This window comes from Mus musculus, chromosome 2 (assembly GCF_000001635.26).
Source record: "Mus musculus strain C57BL/6J chromosome 2, GRCm38.p6 C57BL/6J".
NCBI classification, from domain to species: Eukaryota; Metazoa; Chordata; class Mammalia; order Rodentia; family Muridae; genus Mus; species Mus musculus.
The window spans coordinates 114806804-114829400 of NC_000068.7; the positions used below are offsets into that span (position 1 = coordinate 114806804).

At 38.4% G+C, this 22597-nt stretch overlaps 1 annotated feature.

Annotated features, from left to right (window-relative positions):
* Positions 877 to 2016: an enhancer, noted in NCBI's record as "VISTA enhancer mm1099". NCBI's record gives its function as "enhancer in: heart[5/8] | other[5/8]" and the evidence as "EXISTENCE:transgenic organism evidence [ECO:0001131][PMID:17130149]".

Consider the following 22597-nt stretch of genomic DNA (forward strand, 5'->3'; position numbering starts at 1 on the left):
TGTATGTGAAAGTGAGCAGTCCCAAGCATATACATGCATACAGGAACTTGCAGTTCATATTGCATGTATTCCTAGATAGGCTCCCCCCCCCATTTATTGAATCAGCGACTTTCAGTTAAGCACAGAGCTTTCAGACAATGCTAGTCCAGTGCCATCTTGTCCCAGAGATCTCCTGTCTCTACCTTCTGAGTACTGGCATTATAGACAATTACCATGTCTGCCCAACTTTAATGTGGGAAGACCTCCCATTTGCTCAGCAATTGTTTTTTTCCACTGAGCCACTTCTCCAGCTCATTGAGCTATAGACTTCTTGGATGATGTAATTCCCACAGGCTTAGCCATTTATCCACTCAAGGTGTAAGCCAGGGATTTCTGAAGGATGCTTTCATTTTGTTAATAGACAGTAAATATGCAACAAATGTTTTCTTTACATTGATTTCTATGATTTTCAAAAGCAAATTTATAATCAACGCATTTAGTAGTAACTTCTCTGTTGCTTTTATAAGCATCCATTTATTCATAAAAAGTAGGTTACTATATGTTTCTTGAAATCCTCATTAAATATTCTTTTTTTTTTTTTTTTTTTTTTGGTTTTTCAAGACAGGGTTTCTCTGTATAGCCTGTCCTGGAACTCACTCTGTAGACCAGGCTGGCCTCGAACTCAGAAATCCACCTGCCTCTGCCTCCGAGTGCTGGGATTAAAGGCGTGCACCACCACACCAGGCTTCATTAAATATTCTTAATTAACTAACTGTGTACCACTGAAAGACTCAGGTCCCTTTAGAACAGTTTCTTCATCTTTACTCAAAAAATGAAGTTGAGTCTGTGACCTGTACACTGCCTTCCAGTTTTCAAATGCTAATCTTAACTTAAATAAGTCTTTCTTGTCCTGTTGGAAATGATAATGTGATTAAAGGGTGGAATTACACCGAAGAAAATAAATGATTCATAACGTCAGTGTCAGAATAAAACAAATATAACAGGCTTCAAACTTTCTCACTTCTGATATTTCTGCTTTTGCTCTCATTTCAAATTACCGCACGTGTTCTCAACCCGTACAGGCATTTGAAGACATGATCACAAACTTCCATCACATTTTGGTTCCTTTCCAGCCATGAAAGTCTTGATTTTAGACATCCGACAGGAATGAAGCATTTTGGTCACTGTCCTTAACAGTTTCTCCTATCCCCTGTCGACTGAACAGGGAATGGTTGCACATCAGAGGTAAAGAGCATGAGAAAAGAACACAAATAAACCTCTTTTGCTACTTTTGATAGAAGGGAAGACCTTCGGTTCTTATCGTTGTCTTCCCCCCCACCCCACCCCCCACTTAAGAGCTATATGGAGCTTCAAAGGCTGAGCACTGTCCATCCTACTGAGCTAAGTACGTTATCAGAGAAAAGACTGCCAGATGTTTTGCAATCAAACTTGGTGCAGAACATAACTTTAATGGAAAGCAGACGGGCATTCTGTTTCCCTCCCACTGTGCTATCTATCTGAGAGACTTTCAGGAGCCCACTCCCCATACCCTCTGAAAGAGCATACTTTCTAAAGTCCTATAATTTGACCCAATTTGATATAATATGAATCTTTGCGTATATGTTGGAAATAAGTAGCTTTGCTTTCTTGGGGATGAAGTATGTAAAGCATCTATTTTTCCAGAGTGAAGACCACCAGAGAAAGCAATTAATCAAACACAAAAAGGAACTTTTAGTACTAAAAGTATCCTAAAAGAGCCAAAGCCATTTTGTTTGTGAATTTTGTTTGTTCAGCTTTCAAGGGCCTTAAATTTGATATCATTTTAAATAAGGCAGCACAACTTTTTAATAAGTTAAGGGGTAGAGGGAATGTGTTTCTTTTTAAAAGGTGACACAGTTCTTTTTCATTAACATGCCTTCACATACACTTAACAGAAAAACAAATTAGTTTTAAATCAAATTTTAGGCAAAGTCATTTTAGTAAAGAAGAGTTTTGGACCACTCTGACAATGGAGGAAATACTGCCCCACTCCACAAACATATTATCTGATATATGCAAACTATAAATGCTTTCCCATAGATTTAGAGAGCAGAAAGTGTTTAACTTATTCAAACATGTATATTTTTTTCAAGATAAGACATACTTATTTAAATGCTCGACTCAAACCTAAACATCCTTTTTTAAAAAACAAAGAACAAAAAAACTTAATAAAAAACTTAATGTGCCTATCTTGGGCTGTAGAGCAGTTGTGCAAAGATAAATGTAATACAATTTGATTTTCAAGACTACCTCCTAGAGAATGCTAAGCATTCTGACCTTCACTTATATGAGACTAACAATAACAGAGAAATGAAATAAATGGAAACCCAAATAGAAATACAGCAACTTACAGATTTCCCCCTCATTTTTATTTCTTAGAATTTAACTTTGAGATCTAGTAAAGCTATAAAAAAATTCTCAATGCAATTGCTGAATGGTTCATTGAGCAAATCTTGCACTATTTGAGACACAGTTCTCTCTCTGCTTCATCTGAGGTCCCCAGTTGTTCAGATCCTGTCTGTCTTGTTTTCTTTAGAGTTCCCAGTATCGAACAATCAGAAGACACTAGGCAACGGACCCTGGACTTGATACTACTCATGTTGTCTTGCACAGACTTGTTAAATATGTTCCCTGTTGCCAACCTTGATTGAGAAGTGGTATTTGGAAGAGGAAATCATTCAGGAGGTGATAAAAAATAAAAACGCATTTGCTTGAAGAACAACTGAAACTCAAAGTAAGAAAGTTCTCAGGCCCATTTTTCTACTTCTCTGGTCCAGGCAGATCACTCAGACTCTTTTGGGAGTTACTTAGCAACCAATTTGTCCCCTGTGGAGCAAGCTTGGGCTCTGGAAGGTAGAATCAGCATACAGTTTGACTTATCCCAGTCCTTACTTTTATAACAGTGCTCATCCTTGGTTCAAATGTCTATGAAGGCCCTTAAGGAAGACAGAATCCCACGGAAAGACATCTTTTACTTTCATTCTAGACAAAGATAGTATTTTAAGGAAAATTAAGGTTTTTTTTAATGAGGTTTCCATTACACCAAGTTCCCAGCCATTTTCCCAGTTGAACAAAAGACCCTAGATTGGGTTTGGGTAGGTAACACTTATATTTGGCACTCAAAGGAAGATATAGCTCTCTCTCTCTTTCTCTCTCTCTGTGTGTGTGTGTGTGCATGTGTGTTAATGTTATATATTACCTCTGAATCATTAAAACATCATACTTATTTTTCTTATTTTAAAATTATTACAGATTGCTGACCTAGGTATATTTATATTTTCTAAATAGCCATATTGACTTAAAAGGAAAGAGAGAGACGATTGGAATGTGTATGTTTCATTTTAAGGAAATAAGTATTTATAATGCATTTTTGGAGCTGATGATATAGTCCAGCCATAGAGTGATTGCCTACCAACACGAAGGACCAGGTGCAATCACTGATACTATCAATCAATCAATAAAAAGTATCATCTAATTTTTAAAAGTAAATAAATCTAAGATGATATGAAAATTAACTGAGAGCATAACTGATTAATAAAGAGAAAAAGAACCTCAGAAACATATCTTTTAAAAGTTATGTCAACTGTATACTCTTGAATATGCTATTTTATTTTGATCTATTTCTGAAGTTATGAATTAATTCATGACTGTTCTTTGCTAGGTTACTTCCTGTTTGCTAGGTTACTTCCTGTTTGCTAGCACAGAAACAAAGACAAATTATAGAAGGACCAGTGCATAGTCCATGACAACCTGTAAAACATTCTGTGGGCCAACCATGCCTGCAGAATTATAAATAGCAAACATTCTGGGTGTGTTTTGGGGGGATTATGGGGGCTGGGTAGAAATATAACTGAAAGTTTAATTTATGCTCACAAAGAAACTGGAAGTAAACCCTTGGAAGTAAACCCTTCCAGAATTGAGAACTTAATCAGGGAATCGGGGATGCAGCCAACCTAAATACTCTCTTTGTTGTGGGTTACAATATTCTCAAAGAATGGATTAAGTACAGACTTATCACTAGTATTAGCAAAGAAAATTAGATGTATTTTTTTTCTATTCATAGGCATTATTTTTTTTCCCTATGGTCTCACTTTGTAACCGTAGCTGACTGGTTTGGAACTTAGAAAAATCTATGTGTCTCTATCTTTCATGTGCTGGGATAAAAGGTATGTACTACCATACCTGGTCTCTTTCAAATTTAATATTGTATTTAGAATTTTAATAGTAATTATGGATATGCTTGAGTGCACCTGTGTATATCTGTTGAGCTGCCTAACATGCATTCTTCAATCTGGACTCTGGTCTTCATGTGAGCAGCAAGTGCTCTTAACCACTGAGCAATCTCATACTCAAACCATGAAAAAGAAGGTATCCAGCATTGAAGGCAGGTGGCTGTAATGATATATTTGTAGGGATAGGCATAGAGCATGTATCATTGTGTACAGGTAGTCACTCAAAGGGTGATTTATAATCATTTTTGAGCCAAACAGGAGTTAAAAGGTTGAGGTCAGCAACCCTTATAAAAATGTTAATTATTCCATCCTCAATATTCTACCATCATTTAATGATACAGTAGTTGCTACTTCAATCATGTTGAGTACAAGACACTACACATGGGGAGTCATGGAATTGGTCTTTAGGCTTCATGACTCTAGAGAGCTTGTCTAATGTTTATGAAAAGCTGTTACTGGTTCAGGAATGTAGTAGACACTTAGTGTTTCTGTTCAGTGAAAGAGTGAGAAAAATAACACAAAAATGTTTTCATAGAGTGTCTGCTTACAAAGCCTATATCTTATTAAAGCATGCACAGCGTGTTTATAGTTTATGAAATCCACTGACCTATTTCTCTAGTATCAGTGGTTTCAAACCTGTTTTCTTTCTAGAACCTACCTGGGAAGGGGAAGGAGGAGAGGGAGTGTGTATGTGTGTGTGTTCATTCAACCTGTTTTATAAGTAATGGCGTCTTGAGAAGGTGGCTGATTTTGCAAGAGATTCTGGCACCCAATCTATACTAACTAATATAACTAGTATATATACTAGAAGATGCTGGGGAGTCGATAACCGACTAAGCTTGGTAATCACACAAGATTGGAAACCTGGCAATAGCCATTTCTAGTTCTATAAATGTAAAATTTGCTGCCTTAAGCCAGTTTTCTCATCATAAAATATAAAGACTAATAGTAACTTCCCCAATGGGACCACTAAACAGATCAAAGGAGTTAATGGTTAGAAAGTTCATATCCAAGGGCTTTCCCTGAGTAAGTACCTAAGAAACCTTCTGGTCATTACTAGTCACTTGGCCTTTGGTTCATTTTAGTATTAGATCTAAAACAAATGAATGACTACTAACGCTTCATCCCGAATTCTGTTCAGAAGCCAGTAGACATTTAGCAACTCCAGGACAGGGCAAGAGTACGGCATTTCCGATCCCCATTGGACTTCCTGGAAGGATGAACACTGTTGTTTCAGGATTTCAAGCCAGGCCCCGCCAGGAAAACACAAGTTAAAGTTATCTGGCAATGATAAGATTGGGAAGTACATGAAACCGTTGATTTGGATCTAGTTTCCCAGGTCATCAAAGGTTCAGAAGTTGAGAAAAGGGTGATGGTTGGTGCGTGGAAAAGTAACATATTTTTTTTTCCCCACAAAGGAATAGTGTGCTGTTGAGTGATGCATTTTTACGAAAGTTAAATACTCCAAAAATCAGGTAGTGCAAAATCAGTGATAAACTACCATGTCAGCCCCTAAGATAAACAAAATAAGCAGCTTTCTTAGATGAAGTTTATCAGAGTGTGGTAGGAAGGTCAGGCTGACAAATTGAGGGGCTGAGAGTTTGAGGTGGCTGGTGACTGTTATGTAACCAACGTTGGTACTAAATTTAAACTTCCACAGCCGTCTCTGGAGGTGTGTGGGTGGAGAGGTGAAGGGGCAGATTGAAGACAATGGTCTTTATTTTCATAATGTGATTTAATTTTAGGTTAGGCATGTATAATGACGCTCAGCCAACATTTGGCAATCCTGTATTTTTTTTTTTGAACAGAGGCTATCCTTAGCCCCATGAACACCCCCACTTTTCAGTCAAACTGCTACCCCAGTCCAGTATTTTGCTGGCCTCCCTGGAAGTGGAATTGTCTGGACCTTTCCCTTGCAGAAGCCAAACATAAACACAAGGGCATTAAAATGGAAACAGGATCTTGGTTCTCACTGTTTCGCAGGGCTCTTTAGCTCTGACCTCTGACCCTCATTAAGACCCATGGAAGGTCTGGGCATCTGCGATGTGTAGCTCACTGTGGGAATTTTTTTCTTGCTATGATTGTTGTTTTCCTCCTCCTGGATTATTTTGGTTTAACCTAGGGCTATGATGTAAAATAAGCTACTTTCAAGAGCTTTCCCTGGCCGGCTGTGTTTGGGAACAAGGGTTAGGAAATGTGATTTGACTACTGCTGGCAACTCCAAGACTTCATTTTCAAATTGTCACCTAAAACCCTTGCCAGATAATATAAAGTTTTGTTTTTTTTTTTTTAATTTTGACATTGAGTGCTGGAAAATCCTGATGCAAATGTTCATGTTTCTCCCTGTCTCTTTGTCTCTGTCTGTTCTTCTGTTTGTCTGTCTTATGTGTGTGAGTGAGTGTGCATGTATATGTGAAGATATATATGAAGACCAGAGGCAGATACTAAGTTGTCAATCACTTCTTTAAACAGGGGCCCTAATTGAACTTGGAGATTGCCCACCATTTTATCTAGGCTGTGCCAGTGACTCCTTGAGATCCAATTCAAGATCCATCTCTATCCCCCAAAGATGATACCCCAGATGTACATTTGCTATGCACAGCCTTCCCCGGGGTGTTAGGGATCCAAACTTGGAGCCTCTTGCTTAGGCAGCAAGTACTTTACTTACTGTACTGTTCTTTAGCCCAAATTCTGAATTTTGAAAAGCCATTTAAGAAAGTTTGTGGTTAGACTCTATACATATATTTTAAATGTAGACCTCAGATTAGAATATCATCTCCAGTGTTTTCTCAGGTTATGTTATACCATCTAAACTGTGTTAAAGACACTTTTCCTGACCATCCCGCTGGAATTCCCTCAGAGACATTAACTTTTCTTCGCAGGAATTCTTTGATCTTCTACAGAAGTTTTTTAAGAGAAGAGAATTCAGATATACAATGAAAAGACAATTTTAAATAGCTGTCTTGAGTGGGTAATTTATGCATATATTTAGAAGTAATTATTAAGGGTTTTACTAAATTCTTGTTAAAAATAAAAGAAAGGACTGCTAAATAAACTAGGAAATCTGTCTGGTTTGCTTGGGCATCCCTTTGCTCGCACATCTCTAGGTCAGAGACTTCTGTCTGGCAAGGGTCAAGTTTCACTGTGAGTCTTGTCTGTAAAGGAAGTTTTAACGGTTCAATACAAGTATACGAGAAAACTCTAAATGGTATGAGAATGCTGTGTGTAAGTGTGGTGAACTTTGTTTCTAAGTGAATATTAACAGAAGTGAATAATTAATGTGTGTAGTGTTTTTCCTCATGAATAATGCAATAGTGACAGTGCACATTACAGGCAGCACATGGAATATTATCTTTGAAGTAGAGAAGCACAAAACTTGGGAAGGTTGGTGAGCAACTCGAGGTCACTCAGCAATGCCTCCTGCATCACAAAGCTTGAGCGGCAGCCTCTAGTACTTACTTGTAGTGATCACAAAAATGAACTTGAAAAAAATAACTCTGTCCTATCCAAGAAAGAGAAGACAAACAGCCCAGAAAGGATGCATGTGTCTGTCCACAGTCTCCACAGAAAAATCTGTCTTTCTCAGGAAGCTCCGGATTATAGGATGACATCTTTGGGGTATTCTAAAGCCTTCCTGAGTGGAGTAGAGTTTTACTTTTATTTTAGGATCTACAGCTCTGGAAGAAAGGTGTGAATCTAATCTCCACCATGAATAAATGACAGCTATCTATTGCACAAGAGTTTTCAAGGGAAGCATGTTGGGGATACATGTCTATGAGATTCTAGGTCCCTGAAGGAGCCGTGAAATAAATACTCCCCACAACAACCTCTTTCCCCCTAAATACCTTCCCTATTGCATTTTGGCACTCTAGTCTTAGAACATTATTTTCCTCTTTTTGTTCAAGTCCTCCTTGATTAGCTGAGTCTGGTCATCTATGATTATCTGGATAACTTTCTTTGACTAGACAAGTTTTACTTCCCTGAGCATTCTTCAGCTCTTTTATGCATTATGTATTTTTTTACCACAATTTAAAAATAAGTTTTGCAGGCCCTAACATACTGCTCCAGACACAACAACTATCCTGTGTAATTTAATAGATTAATATGATATGGCTCTATATAGGCGCCACACAACCCTCTCATCTCTGCAGAGACTGGACGGAACCAGAAAAAGGACACGTTTAATTATCCCTCCTTGCACAGTGCAGAGAGCCTCAGATGAAGAGGTTGGGCTGACACATAAACTTGAGTTACCTCATTTAATAATGGCAAGTAATGCAGATATACCTCTTTGTATTTTAAATATTTTAATACCTATCATGAGAGATTTGTGAGGTGCTGCATGAACCCTATAGCAAAAGAAACTGAAGTTCACAGCCATCCAGTCACTCGTCCTCTTTCACATCTTGTAATAGTGGAGCCTGAAAGCCAATGCTTGGTTGCATTTCTTTCTTTCTTTCTTTCTTTCTTTCTTTCTTTCTTTCTTTCTTTCTTTCTTTCTTTCTTTCTTTCTTTCTTTCTTTCTTTCCTTCCTTCCTTCCTTCCTTCCTTCCTTCCTTCCTTCCTTCTCTCTCTCTCTCTCTCTCTCTCTCTCTCTCTCTCTCTCTCTCTCTCTCTTTCTTTCTTTTTTTCTTAACCTGTGGGTCTCATGCCCTTTCTACACTACTGGGCAGCTTCCCTCATTCCATGCAGATGACACAGCAGAGCTCACACGTGGCTCACTCTGTTGTCCGGATTCCCTTTCGAGTCATATCTGTAAATAATGGAGAAAGGCCTCTCTGCTCTCTACACCTCTGCTTTCATCAGAATGGGATTGCATCCTGAAATAAGAGGGACTTAGTGGAATTGAAGATTAAGTGGAGAAGACCCTCAAGTAGCTACAATATGGTACCCATAGTGAGTATGCTCTCGTTCTTGCTTGTCCACGATCTGACTTAGCTTAGGAAGACATGTAGTGTATATTTCTGGCCCAACTTCTGGACCAGTGGGAAGGAGAATTAGTAAAGCCTTTCCTTTCCTTTTCCTTCCTTTTTGAGAGTAAATACTTTGTAGTAACTTTTAGAAGGAACACGGGAGTCCAATAACTTGGACATTGTCAAAGAAAGTGAAATAGTAGCAATGCCTTGTCATTGCCACAATGTGCTTTCCAAAGCAGTATCATAATCACAAATATTACAAAAAGGCCTCCAGCCAAGCAGAATTCTTGGTAGACTAAATTCTTGTCTACTCCAAGCACACCCCCACTACCACCCACCAATGTCCTCTCTACTACTGCCCAAAGTGTATTGGTTCTTGCTCTCCACTAATTTAAAGCACTGATCTGGTAAAACACTGAAAAGCCTCAAAGTTGTCTCTGAAACTCACTGTGTCGCCCCTCAGCTGCACAGACCTTGGCTTTCCAGCCTAGCAGGAATCACTACTATCCATAAATTTTATATGCATTAAAGGTAGTTTTTCTCTCTTGTAACCATTGTTAATATTTGATGACCTAGGTATTATTCTTTATCGATAATTTTATAGATCATAGTTAATTTAGAAAGGAAAAAAATCAGAACTGTAATGCAAGGTACTGCCGCTCCAATTTAAAAAGTGACCTTGTCAAATAGACGCATTCTTACTTCAATTAAATTCAAAGTCAGTCAGTCCCATAGGTAATGTTAGCAATTATAAGAATACTTTGCAAAAGTAGTTAAAAAACACTCAGAGAACTTTTATGTGATGCTAGTTTTTAAAGTAAGAATGACTTTCTTCCCAAACTTCAATTCTTTATGAGATCATTGCGAAGTGTACTGTTACATAAAACATGGGGTCAGTAACTGAGGCTAATTAAATTTTAGTGGGAGCAAAAGTCACCAAAAGGTTCTTGCATTCATCCTACCAATTCTAAAACAGTGATACAATACACCATTAATAGCCTTAGAATTGCTAATTATTTCAACATGAATAGCGATATCAACGCTGTCAGTTTAATTTAATACACTCCAGAGAATTCCTGCAGAATGCATGATTTCTCTATTATTTCCTGGTTTTCACAACCACTAAAAGCTATAAATTTTCCTTCTTTTCTTGTGAGAGAGAGGTAGAGATGGAAAAGGCACTGAACAGTAGTCTAGATTTTTCCTGTTTTTTTTTTTTTCCAAAATACTGCAATTGCTTTTCTTACTTTCTCTTTACAAAGAAAAAAAGATGAAGAGCAAAATGGAAATTCTAAAATAAAACTGGACCAAGTTTAATGCTTTTAATGTGAAGAGCTGCAATGTTCATACCTTCAGTTGGGCCAGTAGGATCTTCATTTTAGAATATCCACGAGGTACTATGATTCGGTTGAGGATGCCCTCTCATTACAATGGAACTACAATGAAAGTCCAGAAAGAATCAATGAGTCCCCTATGTTCCACAGACTTCACTTGCCTAAAGAAAGGGCTGTTTCTTCATTTCATAGAAGACAATAGGAAGCCTGACACAGTAAAAAGAAAACAAGTTAAAACATATTCTACTGCCAGGTCTGGTGGCACATGCCTGTCATCCCAGTACTTCAGATTGGGACATTAAAACTGTGATTTTGAAGCTAGTCCGGGACACATAGTAAGTTCCAGGCTAGCCTGTGTTATCAAATGTTCTTTAAATAGGTCACACAACAAAAATTATCGTAGATAAATTAAGTAAAGAGAAACTAATTAAAGGCATTTGAGTTGACTTACAAATATGAAATCACATAATTGGTCAAACATTAAAGATAATCTAAGCTACAGCATACGATTCTGACTCCTATTTTCTTTATATAACACAATTCTTCATAGCCGAATATTATGGCACATGCCTATAATTCCAGAAAGAATGTGGCAGAGGCAGGAGGATTATAAGTTTAAAGTCAAATTGTGCTTCACAGTCAAAGTCAATGGTGTCTCAAAAAGAGTGATAAATTATGGCTTACAATCTCTATTGCCAGAAAAATTTTACTGCTCAGTTTTCACAACATCCTAATCATTAGTTTATTGTTTCTTCCCAAGAATGCCATCATCTCTAAAATGTCACTCATTTTCTGGTTTAGTTTCTTCTAAAGACCATTTTGACATGACTTTAGGTAAAAATGTAAGAAAATAATGTTCAATGTTAATGATAATATTGTTTTATCATACATTTAAAAATTAATGAGCCAAGCACATAATTTCCATAGACTATTGCTATTGAAGTTGACACTGGGATACAGTGAGTATGGGTGAGGTTGAACTGAGAAAATGGAGCTGGGCCTATAAAATGCATGTGCCCATGAGTGCAAGAGCTGATGTAGAACCATGAACTATGCTTTGTCAGTTTGGTAGGTAGGTAAGACAGGAAGGGTTGTTACATTTCCCATAAAGATGGGTGGACATAGCTGGAGACTGAACTACAGCTGAGGCAACTAAATCATTGAGAAAGAAGTATATTCCAGCTGTCGTGGAATGAAGGTCTTACTGCTTCGAGCTCTCTATTTAACTAGGCCTCATATTTGGTCTTCAGGAGGATGGGGATGGCTTTCTACATGGTCACCATAATTCCTCCCAAATTTTAACAAATTTTGCCCAAAACTTTAAAAAGCATTTATAATATGCATATCTCTCTGCGTGGGAGAGTTTGGGTGTGGACATGTAAATCCAGGTACCCACAAGGTACAGATACCCTGGAACTATGGCTGTGAACCAGCTGACATGGGTGCTAGGAGCTGAACTTGAGCTTCATGCATGAGCAGTAAACATCATTAAATCATCTCCTTACCACTAGCCATTAAAATTACATATATATTGTTGAATGTGTGGACTTGGCAAATGTTTGACAATACGAGTAATGGGAGAAAAGTCACTGAAGAGTTGAAGAATGAAGTTAGTATTGTCTTTTATGGAGATTAGAGGTCAAGATGAGATGAGGACTGAAATGAATGGACAAAGAAAACTGGTTTGAACTTGTCAATGCCATCTCTTTGTAATATCTATATGTTGTTGGATACTTGGGGACAATCGAGACTCTTAAGTGCTCAACTGTAAAGTATAAATGAGCTTTCCATAGAGATTTGGGGGTAGCTTTCATCCACATAGTGGTGGTGGATAAAAACAATAAAATGCAGGAAAGTATCAGTAAAAGAATGAAGAGGAGAAGATTGCACAGCTGAAAGGTATTCATATGCTAATATGTATCAAGTTAACCTTACAAAATTTCACTAAACTGTATGTAATTCTTCCCATTTAATTTACTTGGGGCAACTGATGCTCAGATCAAAGGTTGCAGAAGAGCTCAGAACTGAACTTATGTGCTTGATGCCACACAGGTACCAGGAAGGCAGAGCCATTGTGGCACTTTGACAACAAAGGGAGGGATGAGGGTACAGGTAGAATCAGAAGGATTGGAAAGGACCCATGAATTTTTGATTGTGTGATGCTATTGCAGCCAAATTTAGGGAGAGAGAAAAGCGAAGGCTTTCAGGGAAATTCATGGCCGAGAGCTGTCAACAGGAAGAGAGAATGTGAAGATCAGCAATGCTGCCTCAGTCTGTGGATTGGGGAGAGACTGAGAAAGGGAGGGCATGGGTGATCATATGGCCATTGTAATAGTAAATGTAAACTGAGTATTTACTACCTGCAAGACAGTCAGTCACTTAAGTCATTTTGACTTGCCTCATCCTGACAACCGGCTCAGTAGGGTTCAAAACAAGAAACCATTCTCTCTTAAATAAGCCTTTCAGTCTCCTTCCCACCATTTTCTATGACTGCCTCTGGGGGATGGGAGTGGGGGAGTTGGGGAGCACCCTCACAGAGGCAGGGGGAGGAGGGATGGGATAGGGAGTTTCCGGAGGGGTGACCTGGAAAGAGGAAAACATTTGAAATTTAATAAAGAAAATATCAAAGAAAAAGAAAACAGTGTCCGACTTTCCTCATTCACTTTTCAGATATGATACTAGAAAATAGGATACAAACTGGATACTATGTATGGCAAAAGAATGAGATTTTTAATATACTGAAGAATGTTACGTGAAGAAAAAATGAAAATATAATAGTTTACTCAGAGGAAAAACATGTTTTCATCTGATTATTAATATACTAAATATTGCTTGGAATATCAAGGAACTAATAAAAGTGTTTGAGGCTGAGCAGGGAAAGCTATTGGCTGGGCTCACTGAAGAGGGAAAGGAACTTTTCATTGAGTACATTTTTATTCTCTTTGACTTTTAATCTATGGGGATATGTTGGTATTGATCTTAGCCAGCTGTTGTCACAATAGTGATGTATATAATCATTTCCAAATTCAAGACAATAGCATTGATTCTCATGCCCACAGGCACACAGTTCTGCTGAGTGGCGGTTTTCAACTTCAAGCTGTCCAGGATAGCTTAGAGTGACTGAATATTTTCACCCCTCAAGGACAATGATATTAGGAGTAAGGACTTAGGAGGTGGAGCACTAATGAATGAGATTAATACTCACCAAAAGGGATCTCGGAGAACGTGTTCCTTCCCTCTTTCTATTATGAATAGACAAAATGAGAGAACAGGAGACTATAACCTGGAAGAAAAATCACACCAGAACTCAACTACGCTGGCACACTGATCTTAGACATCCAGTTTCCTCATGTGAGAGAAGTGAGCTTTTAGTGTTAGTGACCTATGAGAGTTTATTATACTGCCCTCGGGTACTAGAGTCCTTAGTTGCATCCATGGTAGCCACATTAGTAAGACATAGGTGCATTCCATTTGCCTCCTTAGGGGGCTCCAGCTAGAGTGGCAGAGACATTCTGGGATGTGTTCTTCTCGCTGTGTGAACAAGAGCGTTTAGAAGGTGACAAAACACTCATGCTTCTAACCAATGTCTGGAGTTTTGAACATTTACCTGTGCACTTTCAATCAGTCTGAATAAGTAAGCAGGAAACCTGCTCCTTCCCGAGGCAGAGTGGTATGAGTCATTGCCGAACAAGACTCTACTCCAGTATTTTAAAAACTGTAAATCTGCTTGAATGTCAAAACTTAATCTCCTGCACAAGCTCAAACTCTCTGTTCCCAGTCATTCCCCTAACTTAATCAGTGTTTAAAGGTCAAGGTAGGACCAGTTTTCTCCCCTCCCTCCTCCATCCTTCCTCTTTCAGCCTTTCTGTTTTAAAACCTACCTTACTTTATTTTAAAATTACTTTTTATTTATTTATTTGTGAATGTGTGTACATGTGCACTCATGCATGGGTGCACAGGCCACAGAAGATGTGTTGAAGTCAGAAGGTCACATGAGAGTCTGTTTGCTCCTTCTACCATGTAGGTCTTGGGGATCAACTCAGGCCATTCTGCTTGGTGGCAAGCACCCGTACCCACGGGAGCCTCTTTATGCCTCCTCTTATTTATTTACTCCAGGTGCTATTTCTGCAAATGTCCAATGTGGGATGGAAGAAAGCAATATGATTTTGAGAACAGAAGGATCTAATGTAGGTAAGGTCCTCTCTGTGACCCACAAGAAGGTATTAGATCTTTGCTTCATGAAACACTCGTAGATCTATGTCAGGGATTGCCTTTTGGAGTATTCCTTGTTACCAAGGATGCACTTGGTTACACTTGACTCCTTTTTGCATTTGCTTCTCCTATCTCTACAGAATATCTCATTCTAGAGCACCTTTCAAGTATACCCAAGACCATCTATCTACTCTATCATCCTATGGGGACTTACTCCTTTTCACTTTGAAGTATGGCTCTCATCTCACAGGTCTTATTGTCCCTCTATTCACTTATCCTAACTCATTCAACATTTTCAAATAAAAATCAAGTATCAGTTTTCACTTTCTCAAGAGTTGTCCAACATGGCTTGACAGTGAGGCTGGTCCTTTAGAATCAGAGCTTGAACCAACCCCTCCCTGGCAAACCTCTCATTCTGTACCAAGATTTTTATTACCCAGGGTAGAAATGAATGGTGTGTAAAGGAGATGAATAGAGCCTAGAAGAGTAGATTCTATATATAACTCCACCAGTGATGATATAGTGATTTGAGTCAGAATCTGGTGTGACCTAATTTTCTTGAAAAGGATATTGAAGCTCATACATTGTTTGTAACTTATCTTCTTCTAGTTGATCATGGCAAAGATCTGCCTGGAATCTGTTTCTTACATCACAGTAAGATTTTTTTCCCACCAAGTTGAAGCAGGAAGTTTTTCTTAATGTTTAAATAATACTCTTTGTGATTTAGAGCCTTTTCTTTGTTCTGGCCTTGGCAAATACCATATCAAGAAGAACAGCTGGTCACCATTTTAATGTTTGAACATTATGAATAAGATCTTTCAATTGCTGCCACAAGAGTTGGGATTTGTTTTGGAGTCTTGAGCTTCAGGGACTCATTTAAGTCCATTCAAACTTCAGAAGAATTTGGTTCTGTAGATCTTCTGAAACATTCCAATAAAGACATCTCTTCACAGACTACTCTTTGGTTAGTCCCTTGGTATGTCTGGAAGAGACACATAAAGTCAGATGGATTTAGAACTTGTTCCTGGGGGAAGATGTATTTCAAAACCGGTGTAGAGGTTCAAATTCTTTTCTCCGTAGGGATTGCATTATTTAAGTAAAATACCATTCTTAGCTGAGTATAGCATTCTTAACCAACTATATCTTTCTCTTTTCCTATTTTTGGAAATTCAGAATGCATTCAGTTACTAACCTTTGAAAGCATGCAACCTCCCACTTCATTGTCTGCCAGCTTAAGTCTTCCTTTCTCTTTGTCAAATCTTCTTTCCCTATAAGGATATATTCTGTTCTTTAGTGCTTCATATTTCATGCTTCTATGCACCGTTGCCTTGTCTCCCCCTGTCTTTAAAGGCTTACAAATATACACGTGCATACCCCACATTCTCATGCCCAACACAGATAAAGGAACGAAATCTGTCTTCTGAGAAAAATCTGAACTCTCCTCAGATACTGTAGGTGTCTCATTTCATATTCCTGCTTGAGAATATAAGAGAAGCCCTGAATTGTGATCTTGCATTATGCTTCAGAGCAGGCCTTCTTAAAAATACAATTTCCCCCCAAAGGAAATGAAAGAGCTATTTAAAACAAGCAATCAATCCAGACAGTACTCACCCCAATCTGAAGAACATTTCTTACAATGATGAATAGAAGGAAAAGAAGCAAAGGATTTTTAAAAAATGGATTTAAAGGGAGATTTGGGGCTCATCAGCACTCACTGATTCCAAACATAGAAATTCAATTTGATTTATCATGGAAGGAAAAGATTAATCACTTACAGCAATCTTGAAGTCAGTGTGCTGCCTTCAAAGCTGCTAAATGAGACTCACTGTTAATTACCACTTTCTGCTCAGGGCTGAACTTTCCATATTATTGAATTGTCTTGCCGTGGAACAAGTCATCTTAAATTTCCTTTCTTTTCATTCTATCCTCAAACAGGCTCATAGGTACCAGAGGTCCTGGGATCATGTTTTTTTGTTTGCTTTTTTTTCTTTTCTTTTCTTTTTTTGTTTTGTTTTTTTTTTTTGTTTGTTTGTTTGTTTTTGGTTTTTTGAGACAGGGTTTCTCTGTGTAGCTCTGGCTGTCCTAGAACTCACTCTGTAGACCAAGCTGGCCTCAAACTCAGAAATCCACCTGCCTCTGCCTCCTGAGTGCTGGGATTAAAGGCATGTGCCACCACACCCAGCTGTTTTTTTTTTTTTTAAAGTTAGCACTTTGCAAATGATAACGATTTCAGATACTGCATATATTGTAATCCAGATATCTGAGGACTCCTTCTGTTACTTTTGTTTTCCTTTTGGCACTATATGCACAAAAACCTCATCTTTGCTAAACATCATTTAACTCATTTCTATGCTTCTTATGTCTTCAGGCTGGGTCTCAAGACTATTATAAATTTGGCAGTATGTCTTCAGTACTATACTTCTGTTACCTATTTTAGTGAGCCGATCTTTTGTTTTTGTTGTTGTTTTTTGTTCTGGTTTTAGGTTTTTTGGTAATAGCACCTCAATGTGGATAGAAAAATAATTTATTGTTTTATTACAGAGAATCCAGTTGTGCTTTCAGTTAAGGTGTCCTGCTTCCTTCTGGTCTATGCAATGGATCTAAACATTTTCTCTAACCTTTGATATGAACTTACTGACAAAATAACAATAATGTTAATAATTGTAATGAGAATACAAAATAAACAAGACTCTGGAAGAAGCAGGTACTTACTCTTTTCCGAGAAGAGAATATATCTCTACTGGGACTGTGAATGCTGTTTAGAGCACTCTCGTTTATACTTCTTTAACCTTCTCTAGGACCCGAGCTTCTCAATAAATCTAGTATCACACAAACCTGGAGGATATAAGAAGAATATAAACCTCAACTCCCATTGCCAGATCCTGAAAGTGTTCTCAAATGTCCTCTGGGCCAGTTGATTTTCCTATGCCCAGCTGAGAATAGAACAGTGTCTTTGGAAGCTATAAATTTGCTCCTTGGTCTTGACAAAAATCTGTTCCTTCCTGCTACACACACTATACTTCTTGCTTTTCTAACATCTCTTTCAGACTTCTTTCTGAGACCTTGCTGCATTTAGCTTTCTACACTGAGATCTCCAGAACCTGAAAAACACCCATACTCTACTTGCCAGATCTGATGTGTAGTCTCCCCACAATCATTTCTCTTCTGCATGGAAAGGAAGAGCTAAACGAGGGGGAAAATCACACCACAGTACATAAACTTCTGTAATTTTCAAACAAATACTAAAGAAGACTCATAGCTAGACTAGTCCCAAACACTATTTTCAAGTATGAATCATACAGAAAAAAGCCATTGTGACTTCCTCAGATCATAGAGCAGGAATTAGCGTACAGCAGTAGTAGGGACCAATCTGATGTAGGTAGCTGGTTAGAGTTCCGATGTATTTTTGATTCATACCACCAGACTAGAAGCAGCAAGTCATCTTAGATCTTTCAGTGTTGTCCCACACCAAAATTTATTTTCTACTCATGCTATGTATTCACAGAGATTAAGGCCAGTCTTGGGATTTCTTATCAAGGAGTGGCAATATCCTGATGATTACCTGTAAATCGGCTCTATTCTTCCACAGAGCAAAGAACATGGCCACACCCTCTTTAAATTATCAGGAAAATTAAATTATGTTCTGTGTCTGGAAAAGACAAAGTTGGTAAATAACACTACAAATGATTGTACCTGGCTTGCACCCTGTCTATACCCTTCTCTCTTCAGCATTTCCCAAGAGTTTTAGCTTCCAGCTTTTCACTCCATGCCGTAACATTTGGTGCAATTGAACTAGTACTTAATCTTTACCAGGATAATGGTGGATGCTTGAATTGTGGTGCTTCTATAGTTTACATGGTGTTTCTATATGAACTATATAGAAATAATATATTTTTGACCCTTTAACTACTTAGGAGCTCTGGCAAGACAGATGGTATCAATTCCAGTTTATATAGATGAATAAATGGGGTTATAACATAGATGATTATTAGGACCAAATCACAATCACAGAGTCAGATTAAAAATACACTATCTTTTTATACTGCAGTTATTAGATAAAGTATATGGCCTCTACCTATTGTAAAGCCTTGTAAAAAGGGTCCCCAAGGATAGACATTTTTTTCCTAGAACCAAAGAGATGAATCAATAAGGAAAACAGTGTCAGTCGTTTAGCATGTATGGCTAATGAAGTGTGCTCCTCTCTCTTGTCCTTTTATGAATAGGAGTGACTCCATGATTTTTCTAGCTATTTTTTGAACGATTTAAGGTTGAAGGTGAGGGGCAGGGATATATTGGTGTGTCTCACTGTCAACTGATTAAAAAGATAGAAGATTGCATAATAAAGAAATGATTTAAAACAAAATAAGAAAAATAAGGGCTAAAATACATAATTTGTAACTTTTTTACATTTATAATCAAAGACTATTTTTATCTTATATGCACCTTTTATTTTTATTTTATTTGAATTTTATTTAATTTTTTTGACAGTCCAGATTTTATCCCCTTCCCTGTCCATCCTCTGACTGTTCCCCATCCCATCCCATCCCTCCTCCCCACCCCTCTACCCCATGTCTCTACAAGGATGTTCTCATCTTCCCACCCCAGTCTCCAGAGGATTAGGAGCATCTTCTCTGACTGAACCCAGACCCAGCAGTCCTTTGCTGTATATGTGTTGGGAGCCTCATATCATCTGGTGTACGCCAGTGTTTGAGAGCTCTAGGGAGTCAAGGTTAATTGAGGCAGCTGGTTCTCCTACAGGGTCTCCCTGTTCCTCAGCTTCTTCCAGCTTTTTCCTAATTCAACCAAAGACTACTAAGGCATTGTTTTGTGTTGTGTTGTGTTGTGTTGTGTTGTGTTGTGTTGTTTTGGGGGTTTTGTTGGTTGTTTTTTTCCTAAGAGAGGATATCTCTATGTAGCTGCCATTGCTTCTAAAGTTGTGGCCATCCATTCCAAGCCTAGAATTAGTGGACCACAGTTCTGGTTAAGGTACATATCTCTAATGTTTACTTTTCAGGGTAAGAAGTTGCCCTAATGTAGGTCAGTTTAATTGCACAGTCACCAGGAACCACTTTGTTGCAAGCATTATGTTAATTCTATGTCCTGAATTTCTTTTTTCAGACAGGTGTCAGTACATTTCAATTATTTTGGATATGCACATGTAGTCAAGTCACCCAGAGGAGAGGAAGCAGTGTGACTATGAACTAGGACTCAGTTGCCTCATGAAGTTCACATCTCCTGTCAATTCTCAAAGACATGGATTGGACTACAGGAATGCATTGTAAATGGGACAGAGACTTCAAGGTGACAGAAAGGGAACAGTTGAAGCATAATGGGAAATTCAACTAAGAAACTCTCTTAGACAGTTGAAATGTGAAATTGCCCAGCAACATTTACCCTGCACTATCAATCACTGCCAATCACTAATAAACTCCCCCAATAACTCAGGCTCGTGGGCAGCATTTTCCCAGGGAGGGCCATCATCTGGTGGGCGTGCAGCACACCTGCAGGCAGGCCTCTTCTAGCATTTGCCTACAGGAAGGTCATTAAAAGGCAGTACAAATTAGGGCAGCTCCCCTAGCAGTAGCAATTAACCTTCAGGAACCTGGCAGGCATAGGTATATTTTAGGACAGTAAAAACCATTAACCTTCTCATAATTTGCAGTCATGAAGAGTAAGAGAAAAAGCTAGCTTTCCTACAGCATCTTTTTCTTCTTTTCCCATTCCTTATCCTTCCCCTGTGTCATTTCCCTGTGTCTCATTCATCCTGTGTCTGTCTTTGAGATGTATTGAGTGCCCTATCCATGCTACAAACACCATGTGTGGATGGTGGCAGTTGTAACTTAGTGCCAGTTTGTAAAGTCACAATGTAGACTGAGATAAGAGAGCCATACGGATGGTTAACCAGGCCTTACTATTCTGGGTCCTCCCTGAAGAGTCTATTCTGAAATGACTTGGTGTTGGTCCTGACATCTTCTGGCCTGATTCCATGTCCTGGCAGGTGCCACCATTACCTATCACGCATACAACAACCCTGCAGGTGTCTGGTGAATGCACATCTATCTCATTGCTGTACTTCTCCCTTTGGAAAAGATAGAACTGCACCCCCTCTGCATGGGAGAGCAAACAGTGAGCTGGCTCATCTGTCATACTTATGTCAGGTGCAAGCTGTGGATGAATGACACTGCACAGGTCAGAACCTGTGAGCAAGGCCCCATTTCCTGAAAGCTATGGATCCCTGAATGGGGAAAATACCTACATCATTTGAAAATATTGATGTGCAAGGCATAGCATCTTATTTTAAAATTTGTTGAGGCAATCTCTTTGATCTGAGATAACTCTCATTTGGGTAATATATATATATATATATATATATATATATATATATATATATATATAGAGAGAGAGAGAGAGAGAGAGAGAGAGGGAGAACATTTTGGTTCTATTTTATTGTAAATTAATAATGCTTATTCTAGAAAAGCCAAGAGTAAAAATGAAAAAGAGAGTCAATGGATAGTAGGTTTTGAAAGTCTTTGTCATCAGTGTATATTTATTTACAGACAGAGAGAGAGAGAGAGAGAGAGAGAGAGAGAGAGAGAGAGAGAAAGGAATGACATTCCTTTATTTTATTAAGAAACTAAGTAGCTCTTAGCATAGTTTAGAGAAGATTCCTAGGTCATTAGGCATCACTATAAAAATCTAATGTGTGACAATGCGTTTGTGATTGTCATAAGTAGACACCTATGAAGAAATTCTGAGGAGACAACTGATTCAAGATTTGATGTGGCTTCTGGCAAAGAGAAGAGATGCCAGGATTGCCCCCGCCTCCGAGGAAGCCTCTTTAATTTAAATGTGCATGCTGAGATGCAGCTGTGCCGATGAATGCATATTTATTGGACCTGGATAGGAGGCAAATGTGGAACTAATTAAACTATCCTAGTGTCAGCTACTCTGGCCAACATCTCCTCACACAAAAGCTTCACTACTTACAACGTAGTTTGGAAGCAAAAAGTTACTGCTCAACTCATTTTTGCAAATGGTGAAATAAACGCTAAGGTAATTTTATTCAGATTAGAAGGATTAAAGGACTCAAGAGATATCTTAATTTAGTTATAGTTTTAAGAAATTTTCCTACAGGAAGAGGTCTGGTAAAGAGGTTTGTCTATGCATTGAGACTTTTCTTCCTACTATCCGAGGTTAAGGAGATAAGTGCCTGCAAGTGTTATTGGACTCTCTTTCTGAACTCTTTCCTCTCTTGAGTCCCTGTGATCACCATTGGAATAATTCACATAAGGCACACAAGGGCATAGTGTAGAAGAGAGAGCTTACTGCAGAGTGAAGTGGAACATTCTCAAGAGATCAGATTGACAATGGCCAAGAAACCATTGTGCCAACCCTTATTTTAGGTAGGTTTTATACCGTTTCAGACACTATAGGATATATACTTTCCCTCATGGGTATTTTCCTTTCCAGGTGATTGACAGGCCCATTTAGTTTGACTCTTACAGAGAGAGTAATGATATGTCTAAGTGTTTTATGAGAAAGTTTCCTGCTATCCAGTAATTTTATGACCTTCCATGTAGTTTGGAATAGTATTTTGCTTTTATTGTTTAATTGTGTGGGGTGTGTGTGTGTGTGTGTGTGTGTGTGTGCATACAGGTGCTTGAGAGGCCAGAAAACCGTGTCTAATCCCTATAGCTGGCTGTGAGCTGCCTATGTCGGTGCTAAGAACTGAACTTGGTTAAGAATATGCACTGCAATTGGAAAGGAACCACAGGGCTTTCTTCTGTCATAGTAAGAGTCAATCCTAGAGTATTCACCTATCCAACAATATGGACTAAATGCCAGTTGTGTATCAGAGCATCTCCTTGGCACCAGGACTATAGCA